This window comes from Mustela nivalis (genome assembly GCF_964662115.1).
Source record: "Mustela nivalis genome assembly, chromosome: 13".
Lineage (NCBI taxonomy): Eukaryota > Metazoa > Chordata > Mammalia > Carnivora > Mustelidae > Mustela > Mustela nivalis.
The window spans coordinates 3,109,771-3,122,409 of NC_139032.1; the positions used below are offsets into that span (position 1 = coordinate 3,109,771).

At 58.4% G+C, this 12,639-nt stretch overlaps 1 pseudogene across 1 annotated transcript; it reads left to right on the forward strand.

The window, feature by feature from the left end:
• Window positions 1–2,656: 2,656 nt before the first annotated feature.
• LOC309846907 (NUT family member 2G-like) lies at window positions 2,657–10,136 on the forward strand (annotated as a pseudogene). Its single transcript, XR_014316549.1, has 8 exons — window positions 2,657–2,925; window positions 3,729–3,871; window positions 5,111–5,810; window positions 6,704–6,832; window positions 7,233–7,372; window positions 7,816–8,106; window positions 8,797–8,913; window positions 9,277–10,136. The product of XR_014316549.1 is annotated as an NUT family member 2G-like (transcript).
• The last annotated feature ends 2,503 nt before the right edge of the window (window positions 10,137–12,639 follow it).

Below are 12,639 nucleotides of genomic sequence, written 5' to 3' on the forward strand. Positions count from 1 at the left end.
CGCGGGGCAAGCCCAAGCCGGCCCGAGAGCCCTGCAGGAGAAGCTGGAAGCAATGGGTCCCGGAGCCGGGGGCTGCACGGGGACGACTGCCGTCCCGCACGCCTTGTGGTCCTCCTGCCTTCAAGCCAGCGCGTGGGAAGTGAGCGCTCACGGCTCTAACGTCGCAGACGTGCACGCCCTGGCCTCGGACGCGACCTTGCGAACCACCTGGGACAGGTGCCTCCGAAGCCCCCCGAGGGCCCCGCGGCCGACCAACTCCGTCCGGACTGCGCATCGGCTGCTCTTTCCCGCCTTTCTGCGCCCTCCGCGCCCGCCGGAGCCCCTGAGCCCCGCAAGGTTCCATGGAAGCACAGTTCTGGCGGAGAATTCAGACCCGGGGAACACTCGGCGCCATCCTCCCCGACTCCATTCCCAGACTTGCCCCCGGGCACAGCCTGTCCACAGCACGTTTCCTGGCGGCGCTGCTCAGCTCAGTGCCTGGGAGCGTCCGCACAGCTTTCCTCGCAAGGCGCGTCTTCCGCCGTGGGTCACCGCGCGCCTGGTGCAGGTGATGGAGCGGGCGGCATGGCCGCAGCTTGGCTCTGGCTCCCTCCTCTTCTGGAATAGCCAAGAACTTCAGTGCGCGTGAAAAAAGGGGCGACGGACTGCCCTGACTTTGTGACATTTTTGGAAGAAGCTTCAATCACCCCATCTCCTTCCAGTCCGTGGCCAGGGGAGGGCTGTTTCCGCCCACCCGGGAGCCCTGTCCAGAGGCGGCTGGCTCTCAGCAGTCACGACAGGCATGCTCAGAGACCAGCCCGCGAAGGCTTTCTGGTGCCGCCTTCCACGACCCGTCTTCCCAAACTGCCTTTGGGCGAATTTGATTGCATCTGCTCCTGGGCTGTAGGATTTGGAAGCGGTACAGAAATGGTTGCAGCACTGAGACGAGATGCTTTGTCCACAGTGCCAGGTTTGAATCAGTGGCCCCGAGAAGGCTCCTTCAGATCCTACATCTGAGCCAGGAGCGAGAACCTTGTGACTTTGGAGTCAACTTTCCTTCGCGGGGCGTGCGGCCAGGCAAGGAACTGTTTCAGCGCCTTCACCAAAAAGAGTTCCTGTTCAGTGCCTGTTCAGAGAGTGCAGCCACGGTTCTAAAGCTCCCTTTCCTTCCCCAGCACCCTGCTGTCCTAGGAACTCCGCTGTCCTGGCGGTGGAATTGGGGCTTGTCTCCCTAGCCAGACGTCTGGCTTCAACCTCTGAAGTTCTCAGCCCTCATCACCCTTGGCCCATTTCCTAACAGCCCTCTCTTCTCACAAAGAAAACACCAATGCTCCTTGGCATCATGGTGTTCCCAGTAAACTGACATTCACGTGAAACCTGAAGAGAAGAGTCAATGAGATTTTAAAGGGGGTGCTGCCATGACTCCCACGTGCATGGGGCCACATTCAGTGTGAGCCTGGATTCCAAAGAACGAGGGTCTGCGGTTTGCATGCCCATTGCAGGGCTTCCAGGCTCAGAGTGGCCGGCCAGCCCTTAGAGGAAGCTGGTTGTGTGAGTGGGAAATGGATAGGAGTGGATACCCCAGGAGGCTTTGTCTCAAGGGGCACATCCCTTTCATGAGTAGTGATTGTAAAGGCTCAAAAAACCAGGGCTATCGGGTCTTTCTATGCCCCTTTGCAATAAGACAGGGGAAGATCTCCTATGCCTTCTTCCTGTCCTCACCCCCACTAAGCCTGGACACTCACTGATATATGATGGCTCTTCCAAATTCCAAATCCTTCCAAGAGCCTGCAGACACTCTGTGTGTGTGTGTGTGTGTGTGTGTGTGTGTGTACACACAAATGAGCTTTGCAGTGAAGCCAAGATAGCACTCTGGAGTGTACATATCCAAGATCTTTTTCACACAGGAAAGTGACTAATAATAACTGGATACGTTACACATTTTTGGTAGAGATGTCAGATAAAAGGCAGAATCCCACCCAAATGCAAAATTAGGTAAAGGGGGAAAAATCTGCATTAAAGGTATATATCAAGGGGTGCCTGGATGGCTCAGTGGGTTCAAGCATCTGCCTTTGGCTCAGGTCATGATCCCAGGGTCCTGGGATTGAGCCCCGCATCGGGCTCTCTGCTCAGTAGGGAGCCTGCTTCCCCCTCTCTTCATTCTCTACCTCTCTGCCTACTTGTGATCTGTCAAATAAATAAATAAAACTTTTTTTTTTTTTTTTTTTTTGTCGGAGTGAGCACAGGCAGAGAGTGGCAAACAGAGGCAGAAAGAGAAGCAGGCTTCCTGCTGAGCAAGGAGCCCGGTGCGGGACTTGATCCCAGGATGCGGGGATCATGACCTGAGCCGAAAGCAAGCCGCCTAACCAACTGAGTCACCCAGGCATCCCAATAAATAAATCTTTTTTTTTAAAATATTTTATTTATTTATTTGACAGAGAGAGAGATCACAAGTAGACAGAGAGGCAGGCAGAGAGAGAGGAGGAAGCAGGCTCCCCGCTGAGCAGAGAGCCCGATGTGGGACTCTATCTCAGGACCCTGAGATCATGACCTGAGCCGAAGGCAGCGGCTTAACCCACTGAGCCACCCAGGCGCCCTAAATCTTTTTTTTTTTTTTATATAAGAAAAGTATATCTCAAATATTTTATGGAACACAATTCTTGGAAACGCCGATTCTAATTTAACTGAGTGTTTATTATTGTTATTTGCTAAAATTGGCCAGCCTTATTGGATGGGGCCCTTCGAATTTAGGAGGACTGTATCACTTCTTCTGGGCATCTACCCTCCAGAAAGGAGGAGAGGAGCCGCATTACCAGGACAAGAACAATCACTGTGCATATCCACACACATTTGGGGACCTGTATCAACGTTCAACCAGAGAAACGAAGAGCGTACATTTACTTTTTGAGGCACAATGCCATCTCTCCAAAGATCTAAAAGACAAAGGTAACACTGGGTTCCTGGGAGAAAGGGGGCCGGGTTGCCAGGAGGAAGAGGTGGGAGGAAAAGGCGTCCCTGCGCAGTCTACTATGCACAGTGTGACTTTGAACCAAAGGTATTGCTCGTTAGAAAGTTTCCACTAAGGTAGTGAAAGGGGTTAGAAATCCATATCAAACAGCAACACAATACGCCGAGGAACAGGACATCGTGATTTCTGGTCGCGCATGGTAGGGTGCACGAACTCTCTCTGTGAGGCACCGGGGCTTTCCAGAGAAGGGGACCCTAGTAAGGCCGGTGCTGCGGGATCTGCTCGGCTCCGAGCTCCGCAGGGCACTGGGCACAGGAGCACCCGAGGCTGGAGGACGAGGAGCGAGCAAACCCACGGGATCTGCTGACACCGAGCTGGTTCGAAACCCTCATTTCCACGTGGCCTTAAGGACCCATGTGCTCATCAGCATATCTGTTCTGGGTTTTGTACAGGAAGTCCAGCCCCTGTTGCATGAGTCAAGAGCCAGTAGGAAGCAGAGCGGGTGGAGGGACACAAAGCGAGGTTGCTGGATACAACATCGAACCAGAGGAGCACTGGGTCACACCGCGGTGCGGTGAATCTGGAAAACAGTGTCTGAACTGCCTGGAAAGGCGCTCCCTGATTGTGCCGTCCCTTTATCCTTCGAAAGGAACTTGGGGTTCTGGCCCACCTACCAGAGCCTGACTCTTGGAATGTCTCCCCACCGCCAGCCAGGGCAGGGGCCCTCCGCCCCTCCCCCGCCACAGAATGTCATGAGGTCATGCATTCTCACCCTGTTTAGATTCAAACTTTCCTGGCCTTGGCTTGGGTCTTGAGTGTCTCTCCTGCAGCAGCTCACCGTGTGGGGCCCGGACCTGACTTTTGTCACTGTGGAGGCTGCCAGGCGGCAGCGTCCTCTGCCTGTGCGGATGGCTTTCCAAGGAGGTGAGTCTTGGGCTTGGGTTGGACGTGTCAGGGGCCAGGCCACCCCTGAAGCCCTTGGGATTCAAATGTGACACCGGCCAGGGGCACTTGGGTGGCGTTAGGTAGAGGAAGGGAGCGCACTGGACCCCCAGGGACAGCGGCCTGGGGGCTGAGAGGCTGGGAGTCTGCAGAAACCTGCTAGGACGTTGGGCAGGGGCTCCTTGGAGGTGGGTCGGGCCCTGTCGGGGAAAACGCCCTGTGTGTGGGGAGAAAGGATGGCGGCAGTCTCGCCGATTCTCTCCGGGGACACACGCCTCCTTGGGCACGGGGCAGGGAGAGGTGGGAGTGTGTCATGAGGGCGGCACAGGCCGGTCTTAGCCAGAACGTCGTTCCATGGGACTGTGTGCGGCCCAGTGTGCAATGGCGTGTCCTGCCCGAGACCTGGGCCGGTGGTCACTCTGAGCCCACGTGCCCCCAGGCCTCATAGGCCTTGTCTTGGATTCGGCAGGGTCGTGGCACCAGGTGGCCTCAAGGTAGGGTTCGGGCTCTTCAGCTGCTCTGGGTCGCTCCCCTCTTGAGGAATCGCAGTTCCCACCTGCTTCCTCTTGTCCTGTGTTCTGGGCTGCTGACCCAGGCTGGCCCTGTGTCCAGGGTGTGTGGATGGTTCTGAGACGGGCTTACCGCAGGGTTTGGGGGGAGCTTTCCTGGCAGAGATCCAGGTCAAGTGTTCTTGTTCGGTTGTGCCGGGCGGGGGAGTAGAGGGTGGGATTCGCCGGGAGCCTCGAGGACCGGAAGGCTGGCGGGAGAGGGGCCCGATCGGTTCAGACGCTGTCTGTTCACAGGGCCCCTACAGGTGCCTAGGATGGACCTTGCAGAAGGTCTCCAGCGGCCAGGGAGGCTGCTGAGGCCATTTCCCACAGGTCAGGGTTCCACCCAGACCCGAGTCTTGGGAGGCCGCCCGTGAGGCTGGAGAGTCGTGTGGGGGGGTCCGTGGCTGGTTCTCAGAGGCAGTGCTGGCCCAACGGCCTCTGCTGGGCTGACAGGATGACGTGCTGGGAGGGGCGGGGGCGGGAGTTCCCTGCGGGAGGCCAGAGCATGGAAATGACTCTGGGACACTGGCAAACTGCACCTTTGGCTGTGATGCCCCTCACGCGAAGCCACGGGATTCACTGCTCTGCTCCGGGGGACTAAGGGATCCCGGGTCCTCCCTCCCGGCTGCGGATTCTCTGACCCCATCCGGCCCTTTCCTTCTGTCCACAGCATCTGCAGTGCCGGGACCCCATGTGGCCACGGACCCGGGAGCCTCCCTGTCTGCTTTCATGGCACGGCCCTTCCCCCCACCCACTGCCGGCGCCCCCCACCGGCCACTCTGGGGCCAGCACCCGCCGCCCCTCCTGACCCCGCCATTCCCTCCTGGTGGCCCCCTGGTGCTGCCAGCTTTCTCCAGGACTCCGCTGGTGGCAGGAGAGGCTGGCCTTGGCCCCAGTGGGACTGGGACCTGCAATGTCACTGTGCAGGTCAGGTCAGAACAGGGGTGCTCCGTGACCCCCCAGACTCAGACCATCGTCCTCACTCCGGCCCCCCTCAGCTGGAGTGCTCCAGGGGCCCTCGGTGGGGGTGCTGCGTGTCCCGCACCCATCTTCGTGACAGCCTCTGCGGTGGAGACCAGCATGCCGGCCTCGGCCCGTGGGGGCTCCCAGGCCGGCAAGGGAGGCTTGGCCCCAAGCCTTCCACCTCCGGCTCAGCCCCCAGTCGCGCAGCTGACCACCGTCGTGCCCCCAGTCAACGCCAGGCCACAGCCTCACGGAGCTTCCAGGAGCCGGACCACGGCCTCGCCCCAGGACTCCTGTAACCCCAAGAGTGTTTATGAGAACTTCAGGCGCTGGCAGCGCTTCAAGTCGCTGGCCCGGAGGCACCTCCCGCACAGCCCCGACGCAGAAGCTCTCTCCTGCTTTCTCATGTGAGTGGCCTCGGCTCTCCCTCAGCCCTCACGCAGGCCCACCTTGGGGCGCGCACACAGGGCGGTGAATTAGGGCCGCTGGGAGGAAGGTCGGGGCCGGGACCCTGCTCTAGGAAGGCACTTTCCGGTCCAGGACACCTGTCAGTCACGCATCTCAACTAACACTGGGGCGGTGTGTGTGTGTGGGGGGGGGGTTGTCCAGCCAACCTGTACCTTGCAGAGACATCACGGTGAAAGTCGCTGGGGACTCACAGGCAGATAGGGTCCGGGTGTCAGAGGAGCGGCTGTGGTTTGGGTGCCGCACTCTTGGTCATCCTGTCTCCATGCAACCCGGGCCTGGGGCATCTCACGGCCAGGGGACCAGCCCAGCAGAGGAGACTTGGGACTTGCAGGGCCAGCAGAGGTCCTGTGCGGGCCCCACCCTCGCTGTCCCAGAGGATCCCTCAGAACTGGAGGGGAGGGAGCAGAGGTGGTGTAGGGGTGAGGGTGGGGGATCCTTCCTGCGGAGCTCTGACCGGGCAGGCCTGGCCTTGGCATCTGGGGTCCCTCCTGAACACGGGGTGATGGCATTTCCTGCAGAGGCTGGACTCATTGCTGGGCACCTTGATGTCCGCGAATATTATTACAAGAGGCAGAGTCCAGAAGGACTGACTTCCCAGGCCACCCCTTCCCTGCTCCTGTCAGTGGACAGTCAGCCTGGTGCCCGGAGCCCAGGGCTGGTGTGGTGGGAGGCGGTGACCGTGGTGGTGGTGAAGGTTGATTTGCACACCCCGACACCCCCTGTCACCTGCCAGCCCTCGTTCATGCTGGGTGGGGGACACGGGCTCCAGAGGATCCGGGGAAGGCTGGGGGTGACCGGACTGCAGCCGGCCCCTGACCCCGACGCCTTACAGCCCGGTGCTACGGACCCTGGCGCGCCTGAAGCCCAAGATGACGCTGGAAGAGGGAGTGCGGCGGGCCGTGCAGGAGTGGCAGAGCAAAAGCAACTTTGACCGCTTCATCTACTACGAGATGGCGGGAAAGTAAGTCAGGTTCTCTGGCCCGGGGCTCTTGGGCGAGTGGGCCGGGGGCAGGGTCTGGCTATGCTGATGCTCGCTTGTCCCAGAGGGCCACCCTCCCCACCTCCCTGGCGGTTCCAGCTTCCCTTGCTCTGGACCCACCCCTAGGTCCGCCAGAAGGTCTCAGGACGGGGTTGGGGATCCTGAGGCCTCCTCGCCTGGGGTCGCACTCCCTCCGACTCAACTCCCTGAGGGGGTGGTGGAGGCGATGCGCCGGACAGCCCGCCTGCCTCCTCCTTGGTGGCCGGGGCCACGGCCGTCCCTCCAAGGCCCCGCCTCTCCCGGTCCCTCAACCTGCTGCTGGCCCTGCTGGCTCCAGAGCTGGGCCCCCTCCTCAGTGCGGCCTGGGCCTCCTCACCCCCAGGTTCATGGAATTCGAGATGGAGGAGGAGATGCAGATGCGGAAGTTACAGTGGGTGAAGGTGGCCCAGGGCCTGCCTCCCCCAGCGCCCCCGAAGCCTGAACGGCGGGGGCCCCCAGCCGCGGAAGCGGGCCCGCAGCCAGGTAAGGCCCCCACATCCCCATGACCGCGGGTGGCCAATGGCTGTGGGGGCCAGGGAAAGGCCTCTGTACCTGGGTCGTGACTGCTCCCACAAGGGGACATTGGTCGTTTGACCAGATCAGCCGGGGGTCTCAGCTGCCCTTTGTCAGGACGGGTATTGACCTGGTGAATTTCTTGACTCCTCGCCCCACGCCTGTCAGAGGACCTGGCACCAAGTGGGAAGTGGGCTGTGGGGAGTGGGCTGTGGGGAGACCCCTGGAGGATCAGGGGGTCCGCCCTTGCTCACGTGGCTGGCTATGAGACACTCCTCCTCCCTGCTCTGCCAGTCCCACGGTGCCCATAGCTTCCGGTGGCCCTGACCCAGACCCCAGGCACATCAGTGTGCCCCTAACACTGCTCTGCCCGAGCCGCTCACGCCTCCTCCCTCCTTCTCGCTCTGCCTCAGCGTGCGTGCCCAGGAAGGCGGGTTCCAGGGCCCAGCCCTCCCGCCTGCAGCCACACCGACCCCCGCGGCGCCGGCAGACCAAGGCGCCCAAGGAGATCCCTGCAGAGGCTGTGAGAGAGTACGTGGACATCATGGAGGGGCTGCTGGGGCCTGGCCGCTCAGCCCCGGGGGGCCCGGCAGGTGAATGGGGAGAGGACGGAAAGGAGCCACAGCAGGACGAGGCCGCGACCTCCCCGGACCCGGGTCTCCTGAGCTACATTGACGAGTTCCCAGGAAGACTTCATCACCAAGGTGCGCTGGCCCGCAGCCTGGTGTCTGGAAGATTCCAGGGACTGGCACTCCAACGCCCAGTTCGGGGCTGAGCCCAGGCCTTTGGCATTAAGCGCTTTCCTTGTTCCTGGGCTGTGTGCGCATGTGTGCGTGCATCCTTGTGTACTTGCCCACGTGCGTGCAGGCATGTGTGTATACTGCTGTGTGCCCAGGCGTGTGTACACACGTGGACATGTGTGCACACATGCCCAAGCATCGTGTTTGTGTGTTCGTGTGTGTTTGTGCATGTGCATACCCATGCGTGTGCACATAGAGGCCTGTGCGTGTGGATTTGTGCCTTGTGTGGATGTCTTTGTGTATGTCTGCATGTGGTCCTGTGTGTCCGCTCACGTGTGTGTCGGCCTAGGGGTATGTCCTTTGGTGTCTGAGAGTGCACGTATGTTTTGGCGGGGGGGGGTGTGTGTGTGCATGTCCAGGTTTTGTCTCTCTGTGTACACATATGTGTGAATGTGTGTGTGTCTGCACACATGCATGTCTGTGTGTGTGTGTGTGAGAGAGAGAGAGAGAGGCCAGTGACTGTAACGTGAAAACTTCTCCCACCGTCTGGAGAAGGATGGGTGTGTCTTCACTTTTCCGCATTTCCTGCCGACCCTCCTGGCTCACAGGGGGCTCCCTGCCAAGTCTGGCCCCAGCCTCTTTCCTCTGTCCCAGGTGGAGGCAGTCATCCACCCCAGCTTCCTGGCGGAATTGCTGTCCTTGGAACCACAGCTGGACCTCCTGGCCCTGGCTGAGAAACTGGAGCAGGAGGACGGGCTCAGCCCCGCAGAGGTGAGCCCGGGGAAGGACGGGCTCCAGGCAAGCTGCGGGATGCAGGGGACCCAGGCGATGCAGGGAGAGGGAGTGGGGTCCCAGGTGAGCCCGAGGAGGGGACCCAAAACAGAGACCCACATGACTCTGTCCCCCTTTGCTTCTTGTGAATCACAGCACTGGGGAGGCCAGCGTCGGGGAGGCACAGAGCAGAGAATGGGAATGGAAGATGGGCAGCCTGGGACGGGAGGGAGGGAGGGACTAGGGGGATGTCAGCAGAGCCACAGCCTCGTGGGTCACCCTCCCTGCCTCCCCCGGTGCCACCGTCCCATGCCCCCGTCTCACTGGCCTATGCTGGCCAGTCACTGTCCCCTCTTTCCTCAGCTGGTGGAGAAAAGACTGGCGGCCTTGAATACGGAGGAGGGTGTGCAGGCACCGCCACGTCTCTGCACGGCCCGGTCGGGCCCCAGTGCTGAGCACGAGACCGGTCCCGGGAAGGGGCTGGGGGTCAGCGACAAAGCCTGCCCAGCAGACACCGACGGCCAAGACCTTCAGAGGCATGGCCGAGCACAGAAACAATTGTCGGGGCCCGGAGCCTTTGCTCTCTGTCCCGGACGACAGGAGGCCCCTGCACCCAGGGCCCGACGGGTCCCCGCCCCTCCGGAGGGGCAAAGGTGCGCCGCCCCTGGACCGGGCCCCAGAGATGCCCCGCTTCTCAGAGAGGCCCCTCCTGCTAGGGACACTCGAGGGCTGGTGGATGGGTCCAGTGAGGACGAGGAGGAGCTCCCCAGCCTGGCCTTCCTCCTGGCCTCTCAGCACAGGCTGCTGCCCTGGAGGCTCTCCCAGAGCCCCGCTCCTGCCTCAGTCATCCCCAGCCCTGGCGGTTGGGGGCCGCAGGGGGCTCCACGGGCCCCCTCTCCTCAGAGAATAGGCCTCGGTCCGGCCACCGCCCCAGCTACAAAGTCCAGGAAGCGAGCTCTGTGTGAGGGTCCTGCCTCTGTGGCAAAGATGCCCCTGCCTGGGGCCAACCTCAGGGTGTCTGGGAGGCCGGCCGTGGCTGTGGGGCTGGTTCACCCCTCACAGCCTGCAAAGAGAAGGCGTGACTCCTTGGTCACAGGGAGGAGAAGGAAGCGTCACTGCAGCCAGTAGGGAGAAGTGGGCCTGCGCTCCACGGCCGGCACACCCCGGGGCCCCCCAAGGAGCCTAGGGGGTCCTTCTCATCCTGGTGCTAATCCTGGCTGTGGGAGGGGGGGGGGAGGGAGGGGGAGAAGAAGGGAGGGAGGGAGGGAGGGAGGGAGGGAGGCCATGACTGTGGGGGTGGGGTGGCTGTAGCCCATTGAGGCACCGTGTGTAAATGGGGAATAAAGTTAAGTTTTCCGTTAACGCTCTGGGCCACTTCTTCCTACTGGCGTGTCGGCTGCCACCGGCATGTGGGCTCCCCATCCCACGGGATGGAAGAGCCTGAGGGGCTTCCTGGGGCTCCCGTCACCATCCGGATCCCTGAACGTCCAGGGATGGGGAGCCCTCTGCACCACGACCGTTTTTGAGAATGAAGTCCGCAGACAGCCCCATCTTCCGGAGCTCCCTCTGCCTCCCGGAAGCTTCTGCCACGGGTCCGACTGGGCGGGCGGTCCTCAGCTCCTGCAGGGCTCCCTGTGCGGGGCCTGAGGAGACGGGCTCTGGGCCTCGGGCTCGTGGTAGCAGGAGTGTCTTCCGGTGCCATCGGGATCACCGAGCTGGGAGGGCCAGTGGGAGATCCGCCCAATTCCAGTGAGGATGGACATGGGGCACGGATGAGGGCGGGTGGGGGCACTGGCCACGGTGTGCACACAGGAACCACAGCGGTGGCGCAGGCGGCAAGTCCCGTGGCGGGATTTCTGGAAAGATCGATGGAACAGAATGGAGAGCCCATAAATAGACCCTCAACTCTATGGTCAACTAATCTTTGACAAAGCAGGAAAGAATGTTGAATGGAAAAAAGACAGCCTCTTCAATACATGGTGTTGGGAAAATTGGACAGCCACATGCAGAAAAATCAAATTGGACCATTTCCTTACATCACACAAGAAAATAGACTCAAAATGGATAAAGGACCTCAGTGTGAGAAAGGAATCCATCAAAATCCTTGAGAACACAGGCGGCAACCTCTTCAACCGCAGCCGCAGAAACATCTTCCTAGGAACATCGCCAAAGACCACAGAAGCAAGGGCAAAAATGAACTACTGGGATTTCATCAAGATCAAAAGCTTTAGCACGGCAAAGGAAACCGTTAACAAAACCAAAAGACAACTGACACAATGGGAGAAGATATTTGCAAACGACATATCAGATAAAGGGCTAGTGTCCAAAATCTATAAAGAACTTAGCAAACTCAACACCCAAAGAACAAATAATCCAATCAAGAAATGGGCAGAAGACATGAACAGACATTTCTGCAAAGACATCCAGATGGCCAACAGACACATGAAAAAGTGCTCCATATCACTCGGCATCAGGGAAATACAAATCAAAACCACAATGAGATATCACCTCACACCAGTCAGAATGGCTAAAATCAACAAGTCAGGAAATGACAGATGCTGGCGAGGATGCGGAGAAAGGGGAACCCTCCTACACTCTTGGTGGGAATGCAAGCTGGTGCAACCACTCTGGAAAACAGCATGGAGGTTCCTAAAAATGTGCAAAATAGAACTACCCTATGACCCAGCAATTGCACTACTGGGTATGTACCCTAAAGATACAACTGTAGTGATCCGAAGGGGCACGTGCATCCGAATGTTTATAGCAGCAATGTCTACAATAGCCAAACTCTGGAAAGAACCTAGATGTCCGTCCACAGATGAATGGATCAAGAAGAGGTGGTATATATACACAATGGAATACTATGCAGCCATCAAAAGAAATGAAATCTTGCCATTTGCGACAACGTGGATGGAACTAGAGGGTATCATGCTTAGTGAAATAAGTCAATTGGAGAAAGACAACTATCATATGATCTCCCTGATATGAGGAAGTGGAGAGGCTACGTGGGGGGTTAAGGGGGTAGGAGAAGAATCAATGAAACAACATGGGATTGGGAGGGAGACAAACCATAAGTGACTCGTTATCTCACAAAACAAACTGAGGGTTGCTGGGGGGAGGAGGGTTGGGAGAGGGGGGTGGGGTTATGGACATTGGGGAGGGTATGTGCTAAGGTGAGTGCTGTGAAGTGTGTAAACCTGGCGATTCACAGACGTGTACCCCTGGGGATAAAAATATAGGTTTATAAAACATAAAAATTTTTTAAAAACCACATTGGGAATAAAGGCCATTTATGACAAGCCCATGGCTAACTTTGTACTCAATGGTGAATCCCGAAAGGTTTCCTCCAAGATCAAGACAAGAATGTCTACTCTCCCCACTTCTATTCAATAAAGTATTAGAAATCCTAGCCGGAGTGATCAAGCAAAATGAGAAATAAAAGGCACGCAAATCAGAAGGAAGAAGTAAAACTATGTTTGTAGATGATACGATCTTAAATACAGATAATCCTAAAGACCCCACCAACAAACGGTACTGATAAATTCGGTAAAGTTACAGGATACAAAAAATCAAGATTTCAGATTCAGTTATGCTTCTATACACTCGCAACCAAACATCTGAAAAAGAAATCAAAAAGAATTTCACTTGCAATAGGAACAAAAACAATAAAATACTTAGGAATAAATTTAACTAAAGAGAAGAAAGATCTAAACACTTAAGACAGTA